The 21782-nt window shown below is 46.2% G+C and overlaps 42 non-coding genes and 8 pseudogenes across 42 annotated transcripts; all 50 read right to left on the bottom strand.

Annotated features, from left to right (window-relative positions):
* Window positions 1-309: 309 nt before the first annotated feature.
* LOC144079928 (5S ribosomal RNA) lies at window positions 310-428 on the bottom strand. Its single transcript, XR_013301976.1, has one exon. It is a non-coding gene; the product is annotated as a 5S ribosomal RNA (ribosomal RNA).
* Window positions 429-744: 316 nt separating this feature from the next.
* On the bottom strand, window positions 745-863 carry LOC144080381 (5S ribosomal RNA). Its single transcript, XR_013302412.1, has one exon. It is a non-coding gene; the product is annotated as a 5S ribosomal RNA (ribosomal RNA).
* Window positions 864-1179: 316 nt separating this feature from the next.
* LOC144080412 (5S ribosomal RNA) lies at window positions 1180-1298 on the bottom strand. Its single transcript, XR_013302443.1, has one exon. It is a non-coding gene; the product is annotated as a 5S ribosomal RNA (ribosomal RNA).
* Window positions 1299-1614: 316 nt separating this feature from the next.
* On the bottom strand, window positions 1615-1733 carry LOC144079927 (5S ribosomal RNA). Its single transcript, XR_013301975.1, has one exon. It is a non-coding gene; the product is annotated as a 5S ribosomal RNA (ribosomal RNA).
* A 316-nt stretch (window positions 1734-2049) lies between these two features.
* On the bottom strand, window positions 2050-2168 carry LOC144080380 (5S ribosomal RNA). Its single transcript, XR_013302411.1, has one exon. It is a non-coding gene; the product is annotated as a 5S ribosomal RNA (ribosomal RNA).
* A 316-nt stretch (window positions 2169-2484) lies between these two features.
* LOC144080411 (5S ribosomal RNA) lies at window positions 2485-2603 on the bottom strand. Its single transcript, XR_013302442.1, has one exon. It is a non-coding gene; the product is annotated as a 5S ribosomal RNA (ribosomal RNA).
* Window positions 2604-2919: 316 nt separating this feature from the next.
* Window positions 2920-3038, bottom strand: LOC144080058 (5S ribosomal RNA). The gene has a single exon (XR_013302099.1). It is a non-coding gene; the product is annotated as a 5S ribosomal RNA (ribosomal RNA).
* A 316-nt stretch (window positions 3039-3354) lies between these two features.
* Window positions 3355-3473, bottom strand: LOC144080546 (5S ribosomal RNA). The gene has a single exon (XR_013302570.1). It is a non-coding gene; the product is annotated as a 5S ribosomal RNA (ribosomal RNA).
* A 316-nt stretch (window positions 3474-3789) lies between these two features.
* Window positions 3790-3908, bottom strand: LOC144080976 (5S ribosomal RNA). The gene has a single exon (XR_013302816.1). It is a non-coding gene; the product is annotated as a 5S ribosomal RNA (ribosomal RNA).
* Window positions 3909-4224: 316 nt separating this feature from the next.
* LOC144079632 (5S ribosomal RNA) lies at window positions 4225-4343 on the bottom strand. The gene has a single exon (XR_013301689.1). It is a non-coding gene; the product is annotated as a 5S ribosomal RNA (ribosomal RNA).
* Window positions 4344-4659: 316 nt separating this feature from the next.
* Window positions 4660-4778, bottom strand: LOC144080410 (5S ribosomal RNA). The gene has a single exon (XR_013302441.1). It is a non-coding gene; the product is annotated as a 5S ribosomal RNA (ribosomal RNA).
* A 316-nt stretch (window positions 4779-5094) lies between these two features.
* On the bottom strand, window positions 5095-5213 carry LOC144080430 (5S ribosomal RNA). The gene has a single exon (XR_013302461.1). It is a non-coding gene; the product is annotated as a 5S ribosomal RNA (ribosomal RNA).
* Window positions 5214-5529: 316 nt separating this feature from the next.
* LOC144079525 (5S ribosomal RNA) lies at window positions 5530-5648 on the bottom strand. The gene has a single exon (XR_013301585.1). It is a non-coding gene; the product is annotated as a 5S ribosomal RNA (ribosomal RNA).
* Window positions 5649-5964: 316 nt separating this feature from the next.
* On the bottom strand, window positions 5965-6083 carry LOC144080508 (5S ribosomal RNA). Its single transcript, XR_013302536.1, has one exon. It is a non-coding gene; the product is annotated as a 5S ribosomal RNA (ribosomal RNA).
* Window positions 6084-6399: 316 nt separating this feature from the next.
* On the bottom strand, window positions 6400-6518 carry LOC144079807 (5S ribosomal RNA). The gene has a single exon (XR_013301858.1). It is a non-coding gene; the product is annotated as a 5S ribosomal RNA (ribosomal RNA).
* A 316-nt stretch (window positions 6519-6834) lies between these two features.
* LOC144080051 (5S ribosomal RNA) lies at window positions 6835-6953 on the bottom strand. Its single transcript, XR_013302092.1, has one exon. It is a non-coding gene; the product is annotated as a 5S ribosomal RNA (ribosomal RNA).
* A 316-nt stretch (window positions 6954-7269) lies between these two features.
* Window positions 7270-7388, bottom strand: LOC144080498 (5S ribosomal RNA). Its single transcript, XR_013302526.1, has one exon. It is a non-coding gene; the product is annotated as a 5S ribosomal RNA (ribosomal RNA).
* Window positions 7389-7704: 316 nt separating this feature from the next.
* On the bottom strand, window positions 7705-7823 carry LOC144080409 (5S ribosomal RNA). Its single transcript, XR_013302440.1, has one exon. It is a non-coding gene; the product is annotated as a 5S ribosomal RNA (ribosomal RNA).
* A 316-nt stretch (window positions 7824-8139) lies between these two features.
* Window positions 8140-8258, bottom strand: LOC144080419 (5S ribosomal RNA). Its single transcript, XR_013302450.1, has one exon. It is a non-coding gene; the product is annotated as a 5S ribosomal RNA (ribosomal RNA).
* A 316-nt stretch (window positions 8259-8574) lies between these two features.
* LOC144079524 (5S ribosomal RNA) lies at window positions 8575-8693 on the bottom strand. The gene has a single exon (XR_013301584.1). It is a non-coding gene; the product is annotated as a 5S ribosomal RNA (ribosomal RNA).
* A 316-nt stretch (window positions 8694-9009) lies between these two features.
* LOC144079581 (5S ribosomal RNA) lies at window positions 9010-9128 on the bottom strand. Its single transcript, XR_013301640.1, has one exon. It is a non-coding gene; the product is annotated as a 5S ribosomal RNA (ribosomal RNA).
* A 316-nt stretch (window positions 9129-9444) lies between these two features.
* LOC144080991 (5S ribosomal RNA) lies at window positions 9445-9563 on the bottom strand. The gene has a single exon (XR_013302830.1). It is a non-coding gene; the product is annotated as a 5S ribosomal RNA (ribosomal RNA).
* A 316-nt stretch (window positions 9564-9879) lies between these two features.
* On the bottom strand, window positions 9880-9998 carry LOC144080379 (5S ribosomal RNA). The gene has a single exon (XR_013302410.1). It is a non-coding gene; the product is annotated as a 5S ribosomal RNA (ribosomal RNA).
* Window positions 9999-10314: 316 nt separating this feature from the next.
* LOC144080407 (5S ribosomal RNA) lies at window positions 10315-10433 on the bottom strand. The gene has a single exon (XR_013302438.1). It is a non-coding gene; the product is annotated as a 5S ribosomal RNA (ribosomal RNA).
* A 316-nt stretch (window positions 10434-10749) lies between these two features.
* LOC144080057 (5S ribosomal RNA) lies at window positions 10750-10868 on the bottom strand. Its single transcript, XR_013302098.1, has one exon. It is a non-coding gene; the product is annotated as a 5S ribosomal RNA (ribosomal RNA).
* A 316-nt stretch (window positions 10869-11184) lies between these two features.
* On the bottom strand, window positions 11185-11303 carry LOC144079968 (5S ribosomal RNA). The gene has a single exon (XR_013302013.1). It is a non-coding gene; the product is annotated as a 5S ribosomal RNA (ribosomal RNA).
* A 316-nt stretch (window positions 11304-11619) lies between these two features.
* LOC144080406 (5S ribosomal RNA) lies at window positions 11620-11738 on the bottom strand. The gene has a single exon (XR_013302437.1). It is a non-coding gene; the product is annotated as a 5S ribosomal RNA (ribosomal RNA).
* Window positions 11739-12054: 316 nt separating this feature from the next.
* LOC144079800 (5S ribosomal RNA) lies at window positions 12055-12173 on the bottom strand. Its single transcript, XR_013301851.1, has one exon. It is a non-coding gene; the product is annotated as a 5S ribosomal RNA (ribosomal RNA).
* Window positions 12174-12489: 316 nt separating this feature from the next.
* On the bottom strand, window positions 12490-12608 carry LOC144080707 (5S ribosomal RNA; annotated as a pseudogene).
* Window positions 12609-12924: 316 nt separating this feature from the next.
* LOC144080752 (5S ribosomal RNA) lies at window positions 12925-13043 on the bottom strand (annotated as a pseudogene).
* A 316-nt stretch (window positions 13044-13359) lies between these two features.
* On the bottom strand, window positions 13360-13478 carry LOC144079752 (5S ribosomal RNA). The gene has a single exon (XR_013301807.1). It is a non-coding gene; the product is annotated as a 5S ribosomal RNA (ribosomal RNA).
* Window positions 13479-13794: 316 nt separating this feature from the next.
* Window positions 13795-13913, bottom strand: LOC144080931 (5S ribosomal RNA). Its single transcript, XR_013302771.1, has one exon. It is a non-coding gene; the product is annotated as a 5S ribosomal RNA (ribosomal RNA).
* A 316-nt stretch (window positions 13914-14229) lies between these two features.
* Window positions 14230-14348, bottom strand: LOC144079872 (5S ribosomal RNA). The gene has a single exon (XR_013301921.1). It is a non-coding gene; the product is annotated as a 5S ribosomal RNA (ribosomal RNA).
* Window positions 14349-14664: 316 nt separating this feature from the next.
* On the bottom strand, window positions 14665-14783 carry LOC144080650 (5S ribosomal RNA; annotated as a pseudogene).
* Window positions 14784-15099: 316 nt separating this feature from the next.
* Window positions 15100-15218, bottom strand: LOC144079799 (5S ribosomal RNA). Its single transcript, XR_013301850.1, has one exon. It is a non-coding gene; the product is annotated as a 5S ribosomal RNA (ribosomal RNA).
* Window positions 15219-15534: 316 nt separating this feature from the next.
* LOC144080775 (5S ribosomal RNA) lies at window positions 15535-15653 on the bottom strand (annotated as a pseudogene).
* Window positions 15654-15969: 316 nt separating this feature from the next.
* Window positions 15970-16088, bottom strand: LOC144080751 (5S ribosomal RNA; annotated as a pseudogene).
* A 316-nt stretch (window positions 16089-16404) lies between these two features.
* LOC144080930 (5S ribosomal RNA) lies at window positions 16405-16523 on the bottom strand. Its single transcript, XR_013302770.1, has one exon. It is a non-coding gene; the product is annotated as a 5S ribosomal RNA (ribosomal RNA).
* Window positions 16524-16839: 316 nt separating this feature from the next.
* Window positions 16840-16958, bottom strand: LOC144079523 (5S ribosomal RNA). Its single transcript, XR_013301583.1, has one exon. It is a non-coding gene; the product is annotated as a 5S ribosomal RNA (ribosomal RNA).
* A 316-nt stretch (window positions 16959-17274) lies between these two features.
* LOC144080325 (5S ribosomal RNA) lies at window positions 17275-17393 on the bottom strand. The gene has a single exon (XR_013302360.1). It is a non-coding gene; the product is annotated as a 5S ribosomal RNA (ribosomal RNA).
* Window positions 17394-17709: 316 nt separating this feature from the next.
* On the bottom strand, window positions 17710-17828 carry LOC144080408 (5S ribosomal RNA). Its single transcript, XR_013302439.1, has one exon. It is a non-coding gene; the product is annotated as a 5S ribosomal RNA (ribosomal RNA).
* A 316-nt stretch (window positions 17829-18144) lies between these two features.
* On the bottom strand, window positions 18145-18263 carry LOC144080705 (5S ribosomal RNA; annotated as a pseudogene).
* A 316-nt stretch (window positions 18264-18579) lies between these two features.
* On the bottom strand, window positions 18580-18698 carry LOC144080397 (5S ribosomal RNA). The gene has a single exon (XR_013302428.1). It is a non-coding gene; the product is annotated as a 5S ribosomal RNA (ribosomal RNA).
* Window positions 18699-19014: 316 nt separating this feature from the next.
* Window positions 19015-19133, bottom strand: LOC144080764 (5S ribosomal RNA; annotated as a pseudogene).
* A 316-nt stretch (window positions 19134-19449) lies between these two features.
* LOC144079916 (5S ribosomal RNA) lies at window positions 19450-19568 on the bottom strand. Its single transcript, XR_013301964.1, has one exon. It is a non-coding gene; the product is annotated as a 5S ribosomal RNA (ribosomal RNA).
* A 316-nt stretch (window positions 19569-19884) lies between these two features.
* Window positions 19885-20003, bottom strand: LOC144079572 (5S ribosomal RNA). The gene has a single exon (XR_013301631.1). It is a non-coding gene; the product is annotated as a 5S ribosomal RNA (ribosomal RNA).
* Window positions 20004-20319: 316 nt separating this feature from the next.
* LOC144080929 (5S ribosomal RNA) lies at window positions 20320-20438 on the bottom strand. The gene has a single exon (XR_013302769.1). It is a non-coding gene; the product is annotated as a 5S ribosomal RNA (ribosomal RNA).
* A 316-nt stretch (window positions 20439-20754) lies between these two features.
* On the bottom strand, window positions 20755-20873 carry LOC144080750 (5S ribosomal RNA; annotated as a pseudogene).
* A 316-nt stretch (window positions 20874-21189) lies between these two features.
* LOC144080386 (5S ribosomal RNA) lies at window positions 21190-21308 on the bottom strand. The gene has a single exon (XR_013302417.1). It is a non-coding gene; the product is annotated as a 5S ribosomal RNA (ribosomal RNA).
* Window positions 21309-21624: 316 nt separating this feature from the next.
* Window positions 21625-21743, bottom strand: LOC144079751 (5S ribosomal RNA). Its single transcript, XR_013301806.1, has one exon. It is a non-coding gene; the product is annotated as a 5S ribosomal RNA (ribosomal RNA).
* Between the last annotated feature and the right edge of the window lie 39 nt (window positions 21744-21782).

Below are 21782 nucleotides of genomic sequence, written 5' to 3'. Positions count from 1 at the left end.
TCGCTGAACAAATCCCCTTTGGAAATCCGAACGGTCCATAGTCTTGCATGTGGATCGTGTATTTGGATATTTGGATCGGGTGTGGAGGGTGAGGGGTCCTCTTTGGAGAACCCTTCGTTAAAGGAGTCGACTTTGTTGCCGCTTGCTCTTCTTTTGCTTTATTACTTCTACAACCACGGGAATGAAGATTATCAGAAGGAGAGCTTCAATAAAATGTTGTGAGATGTGTAGAGGAGGGAAGTCTTTCATGATTTAGGAGGTCGAAAGGAGATGAACATCCATGAAAGGTCGAAAATGGTTTTGACAAGATGCTTACAGCACCTGGTATTCCCAAGCGGTCTCCCATCCAGGTACTAACCAGGCCCAACCCTGCTTAGTTTCCGAGATCAGACGAGATCGGGCGTTTTCAGGGTAGTATAGCCGTGAGCAACATTGTCGCTGAACAAATCCCCTTTGGAAATCCGAACGGTCCATAGTCTTGCATGTGGATCGTGTATTTGGATATTTGGATCGGGTGTGGAGGGTGAGGGGTCCTCTTTGGAGAACCCTTCGTTAAAGGAGTCGACTTTGTTGCCGCTTGCTCTTCTTTTGCTTTATTACTTCTACAACTACGGGAATGAAGATTATCAGAAGGAGAGCTTCAATAAAATGTTGTGAGATGTGCAGAGGAGGGAAGTCTTTCATGATTTAGGAGGTCAAAAGGAGATGAACATCCATGAAATGTCGAAAATGGTTTTGACAAGATGCTTGCAGCACCTGGTAATCCCAAGCGGTCTCCCATCCAGGTACTAACCAGGCCCAACCCTGCTTAGCTTCCGAGATCAGACGAGATCGGGCGTTTTCAGGGTAGTATGGCCGTGAGCAACATTGTCGCTGAACAAATCCCCTTTGGAAATTCGAACGGTCCATAGTCTTGCATGTGGATCGTGTATTTGGATATTTGGATCGGGTGTGGAGGGTGAGGTGTCCTCTTTGGAGAACCCTTCGTTAAAGGAGTCGACTTTGTTGCCGCTTGCTCTTCTTTTGCTTTATTACTTCTACAACTACGGGAATGAAGATTATCAGAAGGAGAGCTTCAATAAAATGTTGTGAGATGTGCAGAGGAGGGAAGTCTTTCATGATTTAGGAGGTCAAAAGGAGATGAACATCCATGAAATGTCGAAAATGGTTTTGACAAGATGCTTACAGCACCTGGTATTCCAAAGCGGTCTCCGATCCAGGTACTAACCAGGCCCAACCCTGCTTAGCTTCCGAGATCAGACGAGATCGGGCGTTTTCAGGGTAGTATGGCCGTGAGCAACATTGTCGCTGAACAAATCCCCTTTGGAAATTCGAACGGTCCATAGTCTTGCATGTGGATCGTGTATTTGGATATTTGGATCGGGTGTGGAGGGTGAGGGGTCCTCTTTGGAGAACCCTTCGTTAAAGGAGTCGACTTTGTTGCCGCTTGCTCTTCTTTTGCTTTATTACTTCTACAACCACGGGAATGAAGATTATCAGAAGGAGAGCTTCAATAAAATGTTGTGAGATGTGTAGAGGAGGGAAGTCTTTCATGATTTAGGAGGTCGAAAGGAGATGAACATCCATGAAAGGTCGAAAATGGTTTTGACAAGATGCTTACAGCACCTGGTATTCCCAAGCGGTCTCCCATCCAGGTACTAACCAGGCCCAACCCTGCTTAGTTTCCGAGATCAGACGAGATCGGGCGTTTTCAGGGTAGTATAGCCGTGAGCAACATTGTCGCTGAACAAATCCCCTTTGGAAATCCGAACGGTCCATAGTCTTGCATGTGGATCGTGTATTTGGATATTTGGATCGGGTGTGGAGGGTGAGGGGTCCTCTTTGGAGAACCCTTCGTTAAAGGAGTCGACTTTGTTGCCGCTTGCTCTTCTTTTGCTTTATTACTTCTACAACTACGGGAATGAAGATTATCAGAAGGAGAGCTTCAATAAAATGTTGTGAGATGTGCAGAGGAGGGAAGTCTTTCATGATTTAGGAGGTCAAAAGGAGATGAACATCCATGAAATGTCGAAAATGGTTTTGACAAGATGCTTGCAGCACCTGGTAATCCCAAGCGGTCTCCCATCCAGGTACTAACCAGGCCCAACCCTGCTTAGCTTCCGAGATCAGACGAGATCGGGCGTTTTCAGGGTAGTATGGCCGTGAGCAACATTGTCGCTGAACAAATCCCCTTTGGAAATTCGAACGGTCCATAGTCTTGCATGTGGATCGTGTATTTGGATATTTGGATCGGGTGTGGAGGGTGAGGTGTCCTCTTTGGAGAACCCTTCGTTAAAGGAGTCGACTTTGTTGCCGCTTGCTCTTCTTTTGCTTTATTACTTCTACAACTACGGGAATGAAGATTATCAGAAGGAGAGCTTCAATAAAATGTTGTGAGATGTGCAGAGGAGGGAAGTCTTTCATGATTTAGGAGGTCAAAAGGAGATGAACATCCATGAAATGTCGAAAATGGTTTTGACAAGATGCTTACAGCACCTGGTATTCCAAAGCGGTCTCCGATCCAGGTACTAACCAGGCCCAACCCTGCTTAGCTTCCGAGATCAGACGAGATCGGGCGTTTTCAGGGTAGTATGGCCGTGAGCAACATTGTCGCTGAACAAATCCCCTTTGGAAATTCGAACGGTCCATAGTCTTGCATGTGGATCGTGTATTTGGATATTTGGATCGGGTGTGGAGGGTGAGGGGTCCTCTTTGGAGAACCCTTCGTTAAAGGAGTCGACTTTGTTGCCGCTTGCTCTTCTTTTGCTTTATTACTTCTACAACCACGGGAATGAAGATTATCAGAAGGAGAGCTTCAATAAAATGTTGTGAGATGTGCAGAGGAGGGAAGTCTTTCATGATTTAGGAGGTCAAAAGGAGATGAACATCCATGAAATGTCGAAAATGGTTTTGACAAGATGCTTACAGCACCTGGTATTCCCAAGCAGTCTCCCAACCAGGTACTAACCAGGCCCAACCCTGCTTAGCTTCCGAGATCAAACGAGATCGGGCGTTTTCAGGGTAGTATGGCCATGAGCAACATTGTCGCTGAACAAATCCCCTTTGGAAATCCGAACGGTCCATAGTCTTGCATGTGGATCGTGTATTTGGATATTTGGATCGGGTGTGGAGGGTGAGGGGTCCTCTTTGGAGAACCCTTCGTTAAAGGAGTCGACTTTGTTGCCGCTTGCTCTTCTTTTGCTTTATTACTTCTACAACCACGGGAATGAAGATTATCAGAAGGAGAGCTTCAATAAAATGTTGTGAGATGTGCAGAGGAGGGAAGTCTTTCATGATTTAGGAGGTCAAAAGGAGATGAACATCCATGAAATGTCGAAAATGGTTTTGACAAGATGCTTACAGCACCTAGTATTCCCAAGCGGTCTCCCATCCAGGTACTAACCAGGCCCAACCCTGCTTAGCTTCCGAGATCAGACGAGATTGGGCGTTTTCAGGGTAGTATGGCCGTGACCAACATTGTCGCTGAACAAATCCCCTTTGGAAATCCGAACGGTCCATAGTCTTGCATGTGGATCGTGTATTTGGATATTTGGATCGGGTGTGGAGGGTGAGGGGTCCTCTTTGGAGAACCCTTCGTTAAAGGAGTCGACTTTGTTGCCGCTTGCTCTTCTTTTGCTTTATTACTTCTACAACCACGGGAATGAAGATTATCAGAAGGAGAGCTTCAATAAAATGTTGTGAGATGTGTAGAGGAGGGAAGTCTTTCATGATTTAGGAGGTCGAAAGGAGATGAACATCCATGAAAGGTCGAAAATGGTTTTGACAAGATGCTTACAGCACCTGGTATTCCCAAGCGGTCTCCCATCCAGGTACTAACCAGGCCCAACCCTGCTTAGCTTCCGAGATCAGACGAGATCGGGCGTTTTCAGGGTAGTATAGCCGTGAGCAACATTGTCGCTGAACAAATCCCCTTTGGAAATCCGAACGGTCCATAGTCTTGCATGTGGATCGTGTATTTGGATATTTGGATCGGGTGTGGAGGGTGAGGGGTCCTCTTTGGAGAACCCTTCGTTAAAGGAGTCGACTTTGTTGCCGCTTGCTCTTCTTTTGCTTTATTACTTCTACAACTACGGGAATGAAGATTATCAGAAGGAGAGCTTCAATAAAATGTTGTGAGATGTGCAGAGGAGGGAAGTCTTTCATGATTTAGGAGGTCAAAAGGAGATGAACATCCATGAAATGTCGAAAATGGTTTTGACAAGATGCTTGCAGCACCTGGTAATCCCAAGCGGTCTCCCATCCAGGTACTAACCAGGCCCAACCCTGCTTAGCTTCCGAGATCAGACGAGATCGGGCGTTTTCAGGGTAGTATGGCCGCGAGCAACATTGTCGCTGAACAAATCCCCTTTGGAAATTCGAACGGTCCATAGTCTTGCATGTGGATCGTGTATTTGGATATTTGGATCGGGTGTGGAGGGTGAGGTGTCCTCTTTGGAGAACCCTTCGTTAAAGGAGTCGACTTTGTTGCCGCTTGCTCTTCTTTTGCTTTATTACTTCTACAACTACGGGAATGAAGATTATCAGAAGGAGAGCTTCAATAAAATGTTGTGAGATGTGCAGAGGAGGGAAGTCTTTCATGATTTAGGAGGTCAAAAGGAGATGAACATCCATGAAATGTCGAAAATGGTTTTGACAAGATGCTTACAGCACCTGGTATTCCAAAGCGGTCTCCGATCCAGGTACTAACCAGGCCCAACCCTGCTTAGCTTCCGAGATCAGACGAGATCGGGCGTTTTCAGGGTAGTATGGCCGTGAGCAACATTGTCGCTGAACAAATCCCCTTTGGAAATTCGAACGGTCCATAGTCTTGCATGTGGATCGTGTATTTGGATATTTGGATCGGGTGTGGAGGGTGAGGGGTCCTCTTTGGAGAACCCTTCGTTAAAGGAGTCGACTTTGTTGCCGCTTGCTCTTCTTTTGCTTTATTACTTCTACAACCACGGGAATGAAGATTATCAGAAGGAGAGCTTCAATAAAATGTTGTGAGATGTGTAGAGGAGGGAAGTCTTTCATGATTTAGGAGGTCGAAAGGAGATGAACATCCATGAAAGGTCGAAAATGGTTTTGACAAGATGCTTACAGCACCTGGTATTCCCAAGCGGTCTCCCATCCAGGTACTAACCAGGCCCAACCCTGCTTAGCTTCCGAGATCAGACGAGATCGGGCGTTTTCAGGGTAGTATGGCCGTGAGCAACATAGTCGCTGAACAAATCCCCTTTGGAAATCCGAACGGTCCATAGTCTTGCATGTGGATCGTGTATTTGGATATTTGGATCGGGTGTGGAGGGTGAGGGGTCCTCTTTGGAGAACCCTTCGTTAAAGGAGTCGACTTTGTTGCCGCTTGCTCTTCTTTTGCTTTATTACTTCTACAACTACGGGAATGAAGATTATCAGAAGGAGAGCTTCAATAAAATGTTGTGAGATGTGCAGAGGAGGGAAGTCTTTCATGATTTAGGAGGTCAAAAGGAGATGAACATCCATGAAATGTCGAAAATGGTTTTGACAAGATGCTTACAGCACCTGGTATTCCCAAGCGGTCTCCCATCCAGGTACTAACCAGGCCCAACCCTGCTTAGCTTCCAAGATCAGACGAGATCGGGCGTTTTCAGGGTAGTATGGCCGTGAGCAACATTGTCGCTGAACAAATCCCCTTTGGAAATTCGAACGGTCCATAGTCTTGCATGTGGATCGTGTATTTGGATATTTGGATCGGGTGTGGAGGGTGAGGTGTCCTCTTTGGAGAACCCTTCGTTAAAGGAGTCGACTTTGTTGCCGCTTGCTCTTCTTTTGCTTTATTACTTCTACAACTACGGGAATGAAGATTATCAGAAGGAGAGCTTCAATAAAATGTTGTGAGATGTGCAGAGGAGGGAAGTCTTTCATGATTTAGGAGGTCAAAAGGAGATGAACATCCATGAAATGTCGAAAATGGTTTTGACAAGATGCTTGCAGCACCTGGTATTCCCAAGCGGTCTCCCATCCAGGTACTAACCAGGCCCAACCCTGCTTAGCTTCCGAGATCAGACGAGATCGGGCTTTTTCAGGGTAGTATGGCCGTGATCAACATAGTCGCTGAACAAATCCCCTTTGGAAATCCGAACGGTCCATAGTCTTGCATGTGGATCGTGTATTTGGATATTTGGATCGGGTGTGGAGGGTGAGGGGTCCTCTTTGGAGAACCCTTCGTTAAAGGAGTCGACTTTGTTGCCGCTTGCTCTTCTTTTGCTTTATTACTTCTACAACTACGGGAATGAAGATTATCAGAAGTAGAGCTTCAATAAAATGTTGTGAGATGTGCAGAGGAGGGAAGTCTTTCATGATTTAGGAGGTCAAAAGGAGATGAACATCCATGAAATGTCGAAAATGGTTTTGACAAGATGCTTACAGCACCTGGTATTCCCAAGCGGTCACCCATCCAGGTACTAACCAGGCCCAACCCTGCTTAGCTCCCAAGATCAGACGAGATCGGGCGTTTTCAGGGTAGTATGGCCGTGAGCAACATTGTCGCTGAACAAATCCCCTTTGGAAATCCGAACGGTCCATAGTCTTGCATGTGGATCGTGTATTTGGATATTTGGATCGGGTGTGGAGGGTGAGGGGTCCTCTTTGGAGAACCCTTCGTTAAAGGAGTCGACTTTGTTGCCGCTTGCTCTTCTTTTGCTTTATTACTTCTACAACCACGGGAATGAAGATTATCAGAAGGAGAGCTTCAATAAAATGTTGTGAGATGTGCAGAGGAGGGAAGTCTTTCATGATTTAGGAGGTCAAAAGGAGATGAACATCCATGAAATGTCGAAAATGGTTTTGACAAGATGCTTAAAGCACCTGGTATTCCCAAGGGGTCTCCCATCCAGGTACTAACCAGGCCCAACCCTGCTTAGCTTCCGAGATCAGACGAGATCGGGCGTTTTCAGGGTAGTATAGCCGTGAGCAACATTGTCGCTGAACAAATCCCCTTTGGAAATCCGAACGGTCCATAGTCTTGCATGTGGATCGTGTATTTGGATATTTGGATCGGGTGTGGAGGGTGAGGGGTCCTCTTTGGAGAACCCTTCGTTAAAGGAGTCGACTTTGTTGCCGCTTGCTCTTCTTTTGCTTTATTACTTCTACAACTACGGGAATGAAGATTATCAGAAGGAGAGCTTCAATAAAATGTTGTGAGATGTGCAGAGGAGGGAAGTCTTTCATGATTTAGGAGGTCAAAAGGAGATGAACATCCATGAAATGTCGAAAATGGTTTTGACAAGATGCTTGCAGCACCTGGTAATCCCAAGCGGTCTCCCATCCAGGTACTAACCAGGCCCAACCCTGCTTAGCTTCCGAGATCAGACGAGATCGGGCGTTTTCAGGGTAGTATGGCCATGAGCAACATTGTCGCTGAACAAATCCCCTTTGGAAATTCGAACGGTCCATAGTCTTGCATGTGGATCGTGTATTTGGATATTTGGATCGGGTGTGGAGGGTGAGGTGTCCTCTTTGGAGAACCCTTCGTTAAAGGAGTCGACTTTGTTGCCGCTTGCTCTTCTTTTGCTTTATTACTTCTACAACTACGGGAATGAAGATTATCAGAAGGAGAGCTTCAATAAAATGTTGTGAGATGTGCAGAGGAGGGAAGTCTTTCATGATTTAGGAGGTCAAAAGGAGATGAACATCCATGAAATGTCGAAAATGGTTTTGACAAGATGCTTACAGCACCTGGTATTCCAAAGCGGTCTCCGATCCAGGTACTAACCAGGCCCAACCCTGCTTAGCTTCCGAGATCAGACGAGATCGGGCGTTTTCAGGGTAGTATGGCCGTGAGCAACATTGTCGCTGAACAAATCCCCTTTGGAAATTCGAACGGTCCATAGTCTTGCATGTGGATCGTGTATTTGGATATTTGGATCGGGTGTGGAGGGTGAGGGGTCCTCTTTGGAGAACCCTTCGTTAAAGGAGTCGACTTTGTTGCCGCTTGCTCTTCTTTTGCTTTATTACTTCTACAACCACGGGAATGAAGATTATCAGAAGGAGAGCTTCAATAAAATGTTGTGAGATGTGTAGAGGAGGGAAGTCTTTCATGATTTAGGAGGTCGAAAGGAGATGAACATCCATGAAAGGTCGAAAATGGTTTTGACAAGATGCTTACAGCACCTGGTATTCCCAAGCGGTCTCCCATCCAGGTACTAACCAGGCCCAACCCTGCTTAGCTTCCGAGATCAGACGAGATCGGGCGTTTTCAGGGTAGTATGGCCGTGAGCAACATTGTCGCTGAACAAATCCCCTTTGGAAATCCGAACGGTCCATAGTCTTGCATGTGGATCGTGTATTTGGATATTTGGATCGGGTGTGGAGGGTGAGGGGTCCTCTTTGGAGAACCCTTCGTTAAAGGAGTCGACTTTGTTGCCGCTTGCTCTTCTTTTGCTTTATTACTTCTACAACTACGGGAATGAAGATTATCAGAAGGAGAGCTTCAATAAAATGTTGTGAGATGTGCAGAGGAGGGAAGTCTTTCATGATTTAGGAGGTCAAAAGGAGATGAACATCCATGAAATGTCGAAAATGGTTTTGACAAGATGCTTACAGCACCTGGTATTCCCAAGCGGTCTCCCATCCAGGTACTAACCAGGCCCAACCCTGCTTAGCTTCCAAGATCAGACGAGATCGGGCGTTTTCAGGGTAGTATGGCCGTGAGCAACATTGTCGCTGAACAAATCCCCTTTGGAAATTCGAATGGTCCATAGTCTTGCATGTGGATCGTGTATTTGGATATTTGGATCGGGTGTGGAGGGTGAGGTGTCCTCTTTGGAGAACCCTTCGTTAAAGGAGTCGACTTTGTTGCCGCTTGCTCTTCTTTTGCTTTATTACTTCTACAACTACGGGAATGAAGATTATCAGAAGGAGAGCTTCAATAAAATGTTGTGAGATGTGCAGAGGAGGGAAGTCTTTCATGATTTAGGAGGTCAAAAGGAGATGAACATCCATGAAATGTCGAAAATGGTTTTGACAAGATGCTTGCAGCACCTGGTATTCCCAAGCGGTCTCCCATCCAGGTACTAACCAGGCCCAACCCTGCTTAGCTTCCGAGATCAGACGAGATCGGGCGTTTTCAGGGTAGTATGGCCGTGAGCAACATTGTCGCTGAACAAATCCCCTTTGGAAATCCGAACGGTCCATAGTCTTGCATGTGGATCGTGTATTTGGATATTTGGATCGGGTGTGGAGGGTGAGGTGTCCTCTTTGGAGAACCCTTCGTTAAAGGAGTCGACTTTGTTGCCGCTTGCTCTTCTTTTGCTTTATTACTTCTACAACTACGGGAATGAAGATTATCAGAAGGAGAGCTTCAATAAAATGTTGTGAGATGTGCAGAGGAGGGAAGTCTTTCATGATTTAGGAGGTCAAAAGGAGATGAACATCCATGAAATGTCGAAAATGGTTTTGACAAGATGCTAACAGCACCTGGTATTCCCAAGCGGTCTCCCATCCAGGTACTAACCAGGCCCAACCCTGCTTAGCTTCCGAGATCAGACGAGATCGGGCGTTTTCAGGGTAGTATAGCCGTGAGCAACATTGTCGCTGAACAAATCCCCTTTGGAAATCCGAACGGTCCATAGTATTGCATGTGGATCGTGTATTTGGATATTTGGATCGGGTGTGGAGGGTGAGGGGTCCTCTTTGGAGAACCCTTCGTTAAAGGAGTCGACTTTGTTGCCGCTTGCTCTTCTTTTGCTTTATTACTTCTACAACTACGGGAATGAAGATTATCAGAAGGAGAGCTTCAATAAAATGTTGTGAGATGTGCAGAGGAGGGAAGTCTTTCATGATTTAGGAGGTCAAAAGGAGATGAACATCCATGAAATGTCGAAAATGGTTTTGACAAGATGCTTGCAGCACCTGGTAATCCCAAGCGGTCTCCCATCCAGGTACTAACCAGGCCCAACCCTGCTTAGCTTCCGAGATCAGACGAGATCGGGCGTTTTCAGGGTAGTATGGCCGTGAGCAACATTGTCGCTGAACAAATCCCCTTTGTAAATTCGAACGGTCCATAGTGTTGCATGTGGATCGTGTATTTGGATATTTGGATCGGGTGTGGAGGGTGAGGTGTCCTCTTTGGAGAACCCTTCGTTAAAGGAGTCGACTTTGTTGCCGCTTGCTCTTCTTTTGCTTTATTACTTCTACAACTACGGGAATGAAGATTATCAGAAGGAGAGCTTCAATAAAATGTTGTGAGATGTGCAGAGGAGGGAAGTCTTTCATGATTTAGGAGGTCAAAAGGAGATGAACATCCATGAAATGTCGAAAATGGTTTTGACAAGATGCTTACAGCACCTGGTATTCCAAAGCGGTCTCCGATCCAGGTACTAACCAGGCCCAACCCTGCTTAGCTTCCGAGATCAGACGAGATCGGGCGTTTTCAGGGTAGTATGGCCGTGAGCAACATTGTCGCTGAACAAATCCCCTTTGGAAATTCGAACGGTCCATAGTCTTGCATGTGGATCGTGTATTTGGATATTTGGATCGGGTGTGGAGGGTGAGGGGTCCTCTTTGGAGAACCCTTCGTTAAAGGAGTCGACTTTGTTGCCGCTTGCTCTTCTTTTGCTTTATTACTTCTACAACCACGGGAATGAAGATTATCAGAAGGAGAGCTTCAATAAAATGTTGTGAGATGTGCAGAGGAGGGAAGTCTTTCATGATTTAGGAGGTCAAAAGGAGATGAACATCCATGAAATGTCGAAAATGGTTTTGACAAGATGCTTACAGCACCTGGTATTCCCAAGCAGTCTCCCAACCAGGTACTAACCAGGCCCAACCCTGCTTAGCTTCCGAGATCAAACGAGATCGGGCGTTTTCAGGGTAGTATGGCCATGAGCAACATTGTCGCTGAACAAATCCCCTTTGGAAATCCGAACGGTCCATAGTCTTGCATGTGGATCGTGTATTTGGATATTTGGATCGGGTGTGGAGGGTGAGGGGTCCTCTTTGGAGAACCCTTCGTTAAAGGAGTCGACTTTGTTGCCGCTTGCTCTTCTTTTGCTTTATTACTTCTACAACCACGGGAATGAAGATTATCAGAAGGAGAGCTTCAATAAAATGTTGTGAGATGTGCAGAGGAGGGAAGTCTTTCATGATTTAGGAGGTCAAAAGGAGATGAACATCCATGAAATGTCGAAAATGGTTTTGACAAGATGCTTACAGCACCTAGTATTCCCAAGCGGTCTCCCATCCAGGTACTAACCAGGCCCAACCCTGCTTAGCTTCCGAGATCAGACGAGATCGGGCGTTTTCAGGGTAGTATGGCCGTGACCAACATTGTCGCTGAACAAATCCCCTTTGGAAATCCGAACGGTCCATAGTCTTGCATGTGGATCGTGTATTTGGATATTTGGATCGGGTGTGGAGGGTGAGGGGTCCTCTTTGGAGAACCCTTCGTTAAAGGAGTCGACTTTGTTGCCGCTTGCTCTTCTTTTGCTTTATTACTTCTACAACCACGGGAATGAAGATTACCAGAAGGAGAGCTTCAATAAAATGTTGTGAGATGTGTAGAGGAGGGAAGTCTTTCATGATTTAGGAGGTCAAAAGGAGATGAACATCCATGAAATGTCGAAAATGGTTTTGGCAAGATGCTTACAGCACCTGGTATTCCAAAGCGGTCTCCGATCCAGGTACTAACCAGGCCCAACCCTGCTTAGCTTCCGAGATCAGACGAGATCGGGCGTTTTCAGGGTAGTATGGCCGTGAGCAACATTGTCGCTGAACAAATCCCCTTTGGAAATTCGAACGGTCCATAGTCTTGCATGTGGATCGTGTATTTGGATATTTGGATCGGGTGTGGAGGGTGAGGGGTCCTCTTTGGAGAACCCTTCGTTAAAGGAGTCGACTTTGTTGCCGCTTGCTCTTCTTTTGCTTTATTACTTCTACAACCACGGGAATGAAGATTATCAGAAGGAGAGCTTCAATAAAATGTTGTGAGATGTGCAGAGGAGGGAAGTCTTTCATGATTTAGGAGGTCAAAAGGAGATGAACATCCATGAAATGTCGAAAATGGTTTTGACAAGATGCTTACAGCACCTGGTATTCCCAAGCGGTCTCCCATCCAGGTACTAACCAGGCCCAACCCTGCTTAGCTTCGGAGATCAGACGAGATCGGGCGTTTTCAGGGTAGTATGGCCGTGAGCAACATTGTCGCTGAACAAATCCCCTTTGGAAATTCGAACGGTCCATAGTCTTGCATGTGGATCGTGTATTTGGATATTTGGATCGGGTGTGGAGGGTGAGGGGTCCTCTTTGGAGAACCCTTCGTTAAAGGAGTCGACTTTGTTGCCGCTTGCTCTTCTTTTGCTTTATTACTTCTACAACCACGGGAATGAAGATTATCAGAAGGAGAGCTTCAATAAAATGTTGTGAGATGTGCAGAGGAGGGAAGTCTTTCATGATTTAGGAGGTCAAAAGGAGATGAACATCCATGAAATGTCGAAAATGGTTTTGACAAGATGCTTACAGCACCTGGTAATCCCAAGCGGTCTCCCATCCAGGTACTAACCAGGCCCAAACTTGCTTAGCTTCCGAGATCGGTCGAGATCGGGCGTTTTCAGGGTAGTATGGCCGTGAGCAACATTGTCGCTGAACAAATCCCCTTTGGAAATCCGAACGGTCCATAGTCTTGCATGTGGATCGTGTATTTGGATATTTGGATCGGGTGTGGAGGGTGAGGGGTCCTCTTTGGAGAACCCTTCGTTAAAGGAGTCGACTTTGTTGCCGCTTGCTCTTCTTTTGCTTTATTACTTCTACAACCACGGGAATGAAGATTATCAGAAGGAGAGCTTCAATAAAATGTTGTGAGATGTGCAGAGGAGGGAAGTCTTTCATGATTTAGGAGGTCAAAAGGAGATGAACATCCATGAAATGTCGAAAATGGTTTTGACAAGATGCTTACAGCACCTGGTAATCCCAAGCGGTCTCCCATCCAGGTACTAACCAGGCCCAAACTTGCTTAGCTTCCGAGATCGGTCGAGATCGGGCATTTTCAGGGTAGTATGGCCGTGAGCAACATTGTCGCTGAACAAATCCACTTTGGAAATCCGAACGGTCCATAGTCTTGCATGTGGATCGTGTATTTGGATATTTGGATCGGGTGTGGAGGGTGAGGGGTCCTCTTTGGAGAACCCTTCGTTAAAGGAGTCGACTTTGTTGCCGCTTGCTCTTCTTTTGCTTTATTACTTCTACAACCACGGGAATGAAGATTATCAGAAGGAGAGCTTCAATAAAATGTTGTGAGATGTGCAGAGGAGGGAAGTCTTTCATGATTTAGGAGGTCAAAAGGAGATGAACATCCATGAAATGTCGAAAATGGTTTTGACAAGATGCTTACAGCACCTGGTATTCCCAAGCGGTCTCCCATCCAGGTACTAACCAGGCCCAACCCTGCTTAGATTCCGAGATCAGACGAGATCGGGCGTTTTCAGGGTAGTATGGCCGTGAGCAACATTGTCGCTGAACAAATCCCCTTTGGAAAACCGAACGGTCCATAGTCTTGCATGTGGATCGTGTATTTGGATATTTGGATCGGGTGTGGAGGGTGAGGGGTCCTCTTTGGAGAACCCTTCGTTAAAGGAGTCGACTTTGTTGCCGCTTGCTCTTCTTTTGCTTTATTACTTCTACAACCACGGGAATGAAGATTATCAGAAGGAGAGCTTCAATAAAATGTTGTGAGATGTGCAGAGGAGGGAAGTCTTTCATGATTTAGGAGGTCAAAAGGAGATGAACATCCATGAAATGTCGAAAATGGTTTTGACAAGATGCTTACAGCACCTGGTATTCCCAAGCGGTCTCCCATCCAGGTACTAGCCAGGCCCAACCCTGCTTAGCTTCCGAGATCAGACGAGATCGGGCGTTTTCAGGGTAGTATGGCCGTGAGCAACATTGTCGCTGAACAAATCCCCTTTGGAAATCCGAACGGTCCATAGTCTTGCATGTGGATCGTGTATTTGGATATTTGGATCGGGTGTGGAGGGTGAGGGGTCCTCTTTGGAGAACCCTTCGTTAAAGGAGTCGACTTTGTTGCCGCTTGCTCTTCTTTTGCTTTATTACTTCTACAACTACGGGAATGAAGATTATCAGAAGGAGAGCTTCAATAAAATGTTGTGAGATGTGCAGAGGAGGGAAGTCTTTCATGATTTAGGAGGTCAAAAGGAGATGAACATCCATGAAATGTCGAAAATGGTTTTGACAATATGCTTACAGCACCTGGTATTCCCAAGCGGTCTCCCATCCAGGTACTAACCAGGCCCAACCCTGCTTAGCTTCCAAGATCAGACGAGATAGGGCGTTTTCAGGGTAGTATGGCCGTGAGCAACATTGTCGCTGAACAAATCCCCTTTGGAAATTCGAACGGTCCATAGTCTTGCATGTGGATCGTGTATTTGGATATTTGGATCGGGTGTGGAGGGTGAGGTGTCCTCTTTGGAGAACCCTTCGTTAAAGGAGTCGACTTTGTTGCCGCTTGCTCTTCTTTTGCTTTATTACTTCTACAACTACGGGAATGAAGATTATCAGAAGGAGAGCTTCAATAAAATGTTGTGAGATGTGCAGAGGAGGGAAGTCTTTCATGATTTAGGAGGTCAAAAGGAGATGAACATCCATGAAATGTCGAAAATGGTTTTGACAAGATGCTTACAGCACCTGGTATTCCAAAGCGGTCTCCGATCCAGGTACTAACCAGGCCCAACCCTGCTTAGCTTCCGAGATCAGCCGAGATCGGGCGTTTTCAGGGTAGTATGGCCGTGAGCAACATTGTCGCTGAACAAATCCCCTTTGGAAATTCGAACGGTCCATAGTCTTGCATGTGGATCGTGTATTTGGATATTTGGATCGGGTGTGGAGGGTGAGGGGTCCTCTTTGGAGAACCCTTCGTTAAAGGAGTCGACTTTGTTGCCGCTTGCTCTTCTTTTGCTTTATTACTTCTACAACCACGGGAATGAAGATTATCAGAAGGAGAGCTTCAATAAAATGTTGTGAGATGTGCAGAGGAGGGAAGTCTTTCATGATTTAGGAGGTCAAAAGGAGATGAACATCCATGAAATGTCGAAAATGGTTTTGACAAGATGCTTACAGCACCTGGTATTCCCAAGCGGTCTCCCATCCAGGTACTAACCAGGCCCAACCCTGCTTAGCTTCGGAGATCAGACGAGATCGGGCGTTTTCAGGGTAGTATGGCCGTGAGCAACATTGTCGCTGAACAAATCCCCTTTGGAAATTCGAACGGTCCATAGTCTTGCATGTGGATCGTGTATTTGGATATTTGGATCGGGTGTGGAGGGTGAGGGGTCCTCTTTGGAGAACCCTTCGTTAAAGGAGTCGACTTTGTTGCCGCTTGCTCTTCTATTGCTTTATTACTTCTACAACCACGGGAATGAAGATTATCAGAAGGAGAGCTTCAATAAAATGTTGTGAGATGTGCAGAGGAGGGAAGTCTTTCATGATTTAGGAGGTCAAAAGGAGATGAACATCCATGAAATGTCGAAAATGGTTTTGACAAGATGCTTACAGCACCTGGTAATCCCAAGCGGTCTCCCATCCAGGTACTAACCAGGCCCAAACTTGCTTAGCTTCCGAGATCGGTCAAGATCGGGCGTTTTCAGGGTAGTATGGCCGTGAGCAACATTGTCGCTGAACAAATCCCCTTTGGAAATCCGAACGGTCCATAGTCTTGCATGTGGATCGTGTATTTGGATATTTGGATCGGGTGTGGAGGGTGAGGGGTCCTCTTTGGAGAACCCTTCGTTAAAGGAGTCGACTTTGTTGCCGCTTGCTCTTCTTTTGCTTTATTACTTCTACAACCACGGGAATGAAGATTATCAGAAGGAGAGCTTCAATAAAATGTTGTGAGATGTGCAGAGGAGGGAAGTCTTTCATGATTTAAGAGGTCAAAAGGAGATGAACATCCATGAAATGTCGAAAATGGTTTTGACAAGATGCTTACAGCACCTGGTAATCCCAAGCGGTCTCCCATCCAGGTACTAACCAGGCCCAAACTTGCTTAGCTTCCGAGATCGGTCGAGATCGGGCATTTTCAGGGTAGTATGGCCGTGAGCAACATTGTCGCTGAACAAATCCCCTTTGGAAATCCGAACGGTCCATAGTCTTGCATGTGGATCGTGTATTTGGATATTTGGATCGGGTGTGGAGGGTGAGGGGTCCTCTTTGGAGAACCCTTCGTTAAAGGAGTCGACTTTGTTGCCGCTTGCTCTTCTTTTGCTTTATTACTTCTACAACCACGGGAATGAAGATTATCAGAAGGAGAGCTTCAATAAAATGTTGTGAGATGTGCAGAGGAGGGAAGTCTTTCATGATTTAGGAGGTCAAAAGGAGATGAACATCCATGAAATGTCGAAAATGGTTTTGACAAGATGCTTACAGCACCTGGTATTCCCAAGCGGTCTCCCATCCAGGTACTAGCCAGGCCCAACCCTGCTTAGCTTCCGAGATCAGACGAGATCGGGCGTTTTCAGGGTAGTATGGCCGTGAGCAACATTGTCGCTGAACAAATCCCCTTTGGAAATCCGAACGGTCCATAGTCTTGCATGTGGATCGTGTATTTGGATATTTGGATCGGGTGTGGAGGGTGAGGGGTCCTCTTTGGAGAACCCTTCGTTAAAGGAGTCGACTTTGTTGCCGCTTGCTCTTCTTTTGCTTTATTACTTCTACAACTACGGGAATGAAGATTATCAGAAGGAGAGCTTCAATAAAATGTTGTGAGATGTGCAGAGGAGGGAAGTCTTTCATGATTTAGGAGGTCAAAAGGAGATGAACATCCATGAAATGTCGAAAATGGTTTTGACAAGATGCTTACAGCACCTGGTATTCCCAAGCGGTCTCCCATCCAGGTACTAACCAGGCCCAACCCTGCTTAGCTTCCAAGATCAGACGAGATCGGGCGTTTTCAGGGTAGTATGGCCGTGAGCAACATTGTCGCTGAACAAATCCCCTTTGGAAATTCGAACGGTCCATAGTCTTGCATGTGGATCGTGTATTTGGATATTTGGATCGGGTGTGGAGGGTGAGGTGTCCTCTTTGGAGAACCCTTCGTTAAAGGAGTCGACTTTGTTGCCGCTTGCTCTTCTTTTGCTTTATTACTTCTACAACTACGGGAATGAAGATTATCAGAAGGAGAGCTTCAATAAAATGTTGTGAGATGTGCAGAGGAGGGAAGTCTTTCATGATTTAGGAGGTCAAAATGAGATGAACATCCATGAAATGTCGAAAATGGTTTTGACAAGATGCTTACAGCACCTGGTATTCCAAAGCGGTCTCCAATCCAGGTACTAACCAGGCCCAACCCTGCTTAGCTTCCGAGATCAGACGAGATCGGGCGTTTTCAGGGTAGTATGGCCGTGAGCAACATTGTCGCTGAACAAATCCCCTTTGGAAATTCGAACGGTCCATAGTCTTGCATGTGGATCGTGTATTTGGATATTTGGATCGGGTGTGGAGGGTGAGGGGTCCTCTTTGGAGAACCCTTCGTTAAAGGAGTCGACTTTGTTGCCGCTTGCTCTTCTTTTGCTTTATTACTTCTACAACCACGGGAATGAAGATTATCAGAAGGAGAGCTTCAATAAAATGTTGTGAGATGTGCAGAGGAGGGAAGTCTTTCATGATTTAGGAGGTCAAAAGGAGATGAACATCCATGAAATGTCGAAAATGGTTTTGACAAGATGCTTACAGCACCTGGTATTCCCAAGCGGTCTCCCATCCAGGTACTAACCAGGCCCAACCCTGCTTAGCTTCCGAGATCAGACGAGATCGGGCGTTTTCAGGGTAGTATGGCCGTGAGCAACGTTGTCGCTGAACAAATCCCCTTTGGAAATTCGAACGGTCCATAGTCTTGCATGTGGATCGTGTATTTGGATATTTGGATCGGGTGTGGAGGGTGAGGGGTCCTCTTTGGAGAACCCTTCGTTAAAGGAGTCGACTTTGTTGCCGCTTGCTCTTCTTTTGCTTTATTACTTCTACAACCACGGGAATGAAGATTATCAGAAGGAGAGCTTCAATAAAATGTTGTGAGATGTGCAGAGGAGGGAAGTCTTTCATGATTTAGGAGGTCAAAAGGAGATGAACATCCATGAAATGTCGAAAATGGTTTTGACAAGATGCTTACAGCACCTGGTAATCCCAAGCGGTCTCCCATCCAGGTACTAACCAGGCCCAAACTTGCTTAGCTTCCGAGATCGGTCGAGATCGGGCGTTTTCAGGGTAGTATGGCCGTGAGCAACATTGTCGCTGAACAAATCCCCTTTGGAAATCCGAACGGTCCATAGTCTTGCATGTGGATCGTGTATTTGGATATTTGGATCGGGTGTGGAGGGTGAGGGGTCCTCTTTGGAGAACCCTTCGTTAAAGGAGTCGACTTTGTTGCCGCTTGCTCTTCTTTTGCTTTATTACTTCTACAACCACGGGAATGAAGATTATCAGAAGGAGAGCTTCAATAAAATGTTGTGAGATGTGCAGAGGAGGGAAGTCTTTCATGATTTAGGAGGTCAAAAGGAGATGAACATCCATGAAATGTCGAAAATGGTTTTGACAAGATGCTTACAGCACCTGGTATTCCCAAGCGGTCTCCCATCCAGGTACTAACCAGGCCCAACCCTGCTTAGCTTCCGAGATCAGACGAGATCGGGCGTTTTCAGGGTAGTATGGCCGTGAGCAACATTGTCGCTGAACAAATCCCCTTTGGAAATCCGAACGGTCCATAGTCTTGCATGTGGATCGTGTATTTGGATATTTGGATTGGGTGTGGAGGGTGAGGGGTCCTCTTTGGAGAACCCTTCGTTAAAGGAGTCGACTTTGTTGCCGCTTGCTCTTCTTTTGCTTTATTACTTCTACAACCACGGGAATGAAGATTATCAGAAGGAGAGCTTCAATAAAATGTTGTGAGATGTGCAGAGGAGGGAAGTCTTTCATGATTTAGGAGGTCAAAAGGAGATGAACATCCATGAAATGTCGAAAATGGTTTTGACAAGATGCTTACAGCACCTGGTAATCCCAAGCGGTCTCCCATCCAGGTACTAACCAGGCCCAAACTTGCTTAGCTTCCGAGATCAGTCGAGATCGGGCATTTTCAGGGTAGTATGGCCGTGAGCAACATTGTCGCTGAACAAATCCCCTTTGGAAATCCGAACGGTCCATAGTCTTGCATATGGATCGTGTATTTGGATATTTGGATCGGGTGTGGAGGGTGAGGGGTCCTCTTTGGAGAACCCTTCGTTAAAGGAGTCGACTTTGTTGCCGCTTGCTCTTCTTTTGCTTTATTACTTCTACAACCACGGGAATGAAGATTATCAGAAGGAGAGCTTCAATAAAATGTTGTGAGATGTGCAGAGGAGGGAAGTCTTTCATGATTTAGGAGGTCAAAAGGAGATGAACATCCATGAAATGTCGAAAATGGTTTTGACAAGATGCTTACAGCACCTGGTATTCCCAAGCGGTCTCCAATCCAGGTACTAACCAGGCCCAACCCTGCTTAGCTTCCGAGATCAGACGAGATCGGGCGTTTTCAGGGTAGTATGGCCGTGAGCAACATTGTCGCTGAACAAATCCCCTTTGGAAATCCGAACGGTCCATAGTCTTGCATGTGGATCGTGTATTTGGATATTTGGATCGGGTGTGGAGGGTGAGGGGTCCTCTTTGGAGAACCCTTCGTTAAAGGAGTCGACTTTGTTGCCGCTTGCTCTTCTTTTGCTTTATTACTTCTACAACCATGGGAATGAAGATTATCAGAAGGAGAGCTTCAATAAAATGTTGTGAGATGTGCAGAGGAGGGAAGTCTTTCATGATTTAGGAGGTCAAAAGGAGATGAACATCCATGAAATGTCGAAAATGGTTTTGACAAGATGCTTACAGCACCTGGTATTCCCAAGCGGTCTCCCATCCAGGTACTAACCAGGCCCAACCCTGCTTAAATTCCGAGATCAGACGAGATCGGGCGTTTTCAGGGTAGTATGGCCGTGAGCAACATTGTCGCTGAACAAATCCCCTTTGGAAATCCGAACGGTCCATAGTCTTGCATGTGGATCGTGTATTTGGATATTTGGATCGGGTGTGGAGGGTGAGGGGTCCTCTTTGGAGAACCCTTCGTTAAAGGAGTCGACTTTGTTGCCGCTTGCTCTTCTTTTGCTTTATTACTTCTACAACCACGGGAATGAAGATTATCAGAAGGAGAGCTTCAATAAAATGTTGTGAGATGTGCAGAGGAGGGAAGTCTTTCATGATTTAGGAGGTCAAAAGGAGATGAACATCCATGAAATGTCGAAAATGGTTTTGACAAGATGCTTACAGCACCTGGTATTCCCAAGCGGTCTCCCATCCAGGTACTAGCCAGGCCCAACCCTGCTTAGCTTCCGAGATCAGACGAGATCGGGCGTTTTCAGGGTAGTATGGCCGTGAGCAACATTGTCGCTGAACAAATCCCCTTTGGAAATCCGAACGGTCCATAGTCTTGCATGTGGATCGTGTATTTGGATATTTGGATCGGGTGTGGAGGGTGAGGGGTCCTCTTTGGAGAACCCTTCGTTAAAGGAGTCGACTTTGCTGCCGCTTGCTCTTCTTTTGCTTTATTACTTCTACAACCACGGGAATGAAGATTATCAGAAGGAGAGCTTCAATAAAATGTTGTGAGATGTGCAGAGGAGGGAAGTCTTTCATGATTTAGGAGGTCAAAAGGAGATGAACATCCATGAAATGTCGAAAATGGTTTTGACAAGATGCTTACAGCACCTGGTAATCCCAAGCGGTCTCCCATCCAGGTACTAACCAGGCCCAAACTTGCTTAGCTTCCGAGATCGGTCGAGATCGGGCATTTTCAGGGTAGTATGGCCGTGAGCAACATTGTCGCTGAACAAATCCCCTTTGGAAATCCGAACGGTCCATAGTCTTGCATGTGGATCGTGTATTTGGATATTTGGATCGGGTGTGGAGGGTGAGGGGTCCTCTTTGGAGAACCCTTCGTTAAAGGAGTCGACTTTGTTGCCGCTTGCTCTTCTTTTGCTTTATTACTTCTACAACCACGGGAATGAAGATTATCAGAAGGAGAGCTTCAATAAAATGTTGTGAGATGTGCAGAGGAGGGAAGTCTTTCATGATTTAGGAGGTCAAAAGGAGATGAACATCCATGAAAGGTCGAAAATGGTTTTGACAAGATGCTTACAGCACCTGGTATTCCCAAGCGGTCTCCCATCCAGGTACTAACCAGGCCCAACCCTGCTTAGCTTCCGAGATCAGACGAGATCGGGCGTTTTCAGGGTAGTATGGCCGTGAGCAACATTGTCGCTGAACAAATCCCCTTTGGAAATCCGAACGGTCCATAGTCTTGCATGTGGATCGTGTATTTGGATATTTGGATCGGGTGTGGAGGGTGAGGGGTCCTCTTTGGAGAACCCTTCGTTAAAGGAGTCGACTTTGTTGCCGCTTGCTCTTCTTTTGCTTTATTACTTCTACAACCATGGGAATGAAGATTATCAGAAGGAGAGCTTCAATAAAATGTTGTGAGATGTGCAGAGGAGGGAAGTCTTTCATGATTTAGGAGGTCAAAAGGAGATGAACATCCATGAAATGTCGAAAATGGTTTTGACAAGATGCTTACAGCACCTGGTATTCCCAAGCGGTCTCCCATCCAGGTACTAACCAGGCCCAACCCTGCTTAGATTCCGAGATCAGACGAGATCGGGCGTTTTCAGGGTAGTATGGCCGTGAGCAACATTGTCGCTGAACAAATCCCCTTTGGAAATCCGAAC

The sequence above is a fragment of the Stigmatopora argus genome, chromosome 8 (genome assembly GCF_051989625.1).
Source record: "Stigmatopora argus isolate UIUO_Sarg chromosome 8, RoL_Sarg_1.0, whole genome shotgun sequence".
Taxonomy (NCBI): Eukaryota; Metazoa; Chordata; class Actinopteri; order Syngnathiformes; family Syngnathidae; genus Stigmatopora; species Stigmatopora argus.
This window is presented reverse-complemented; position numbering and strand designations above follow the sequence as displayed.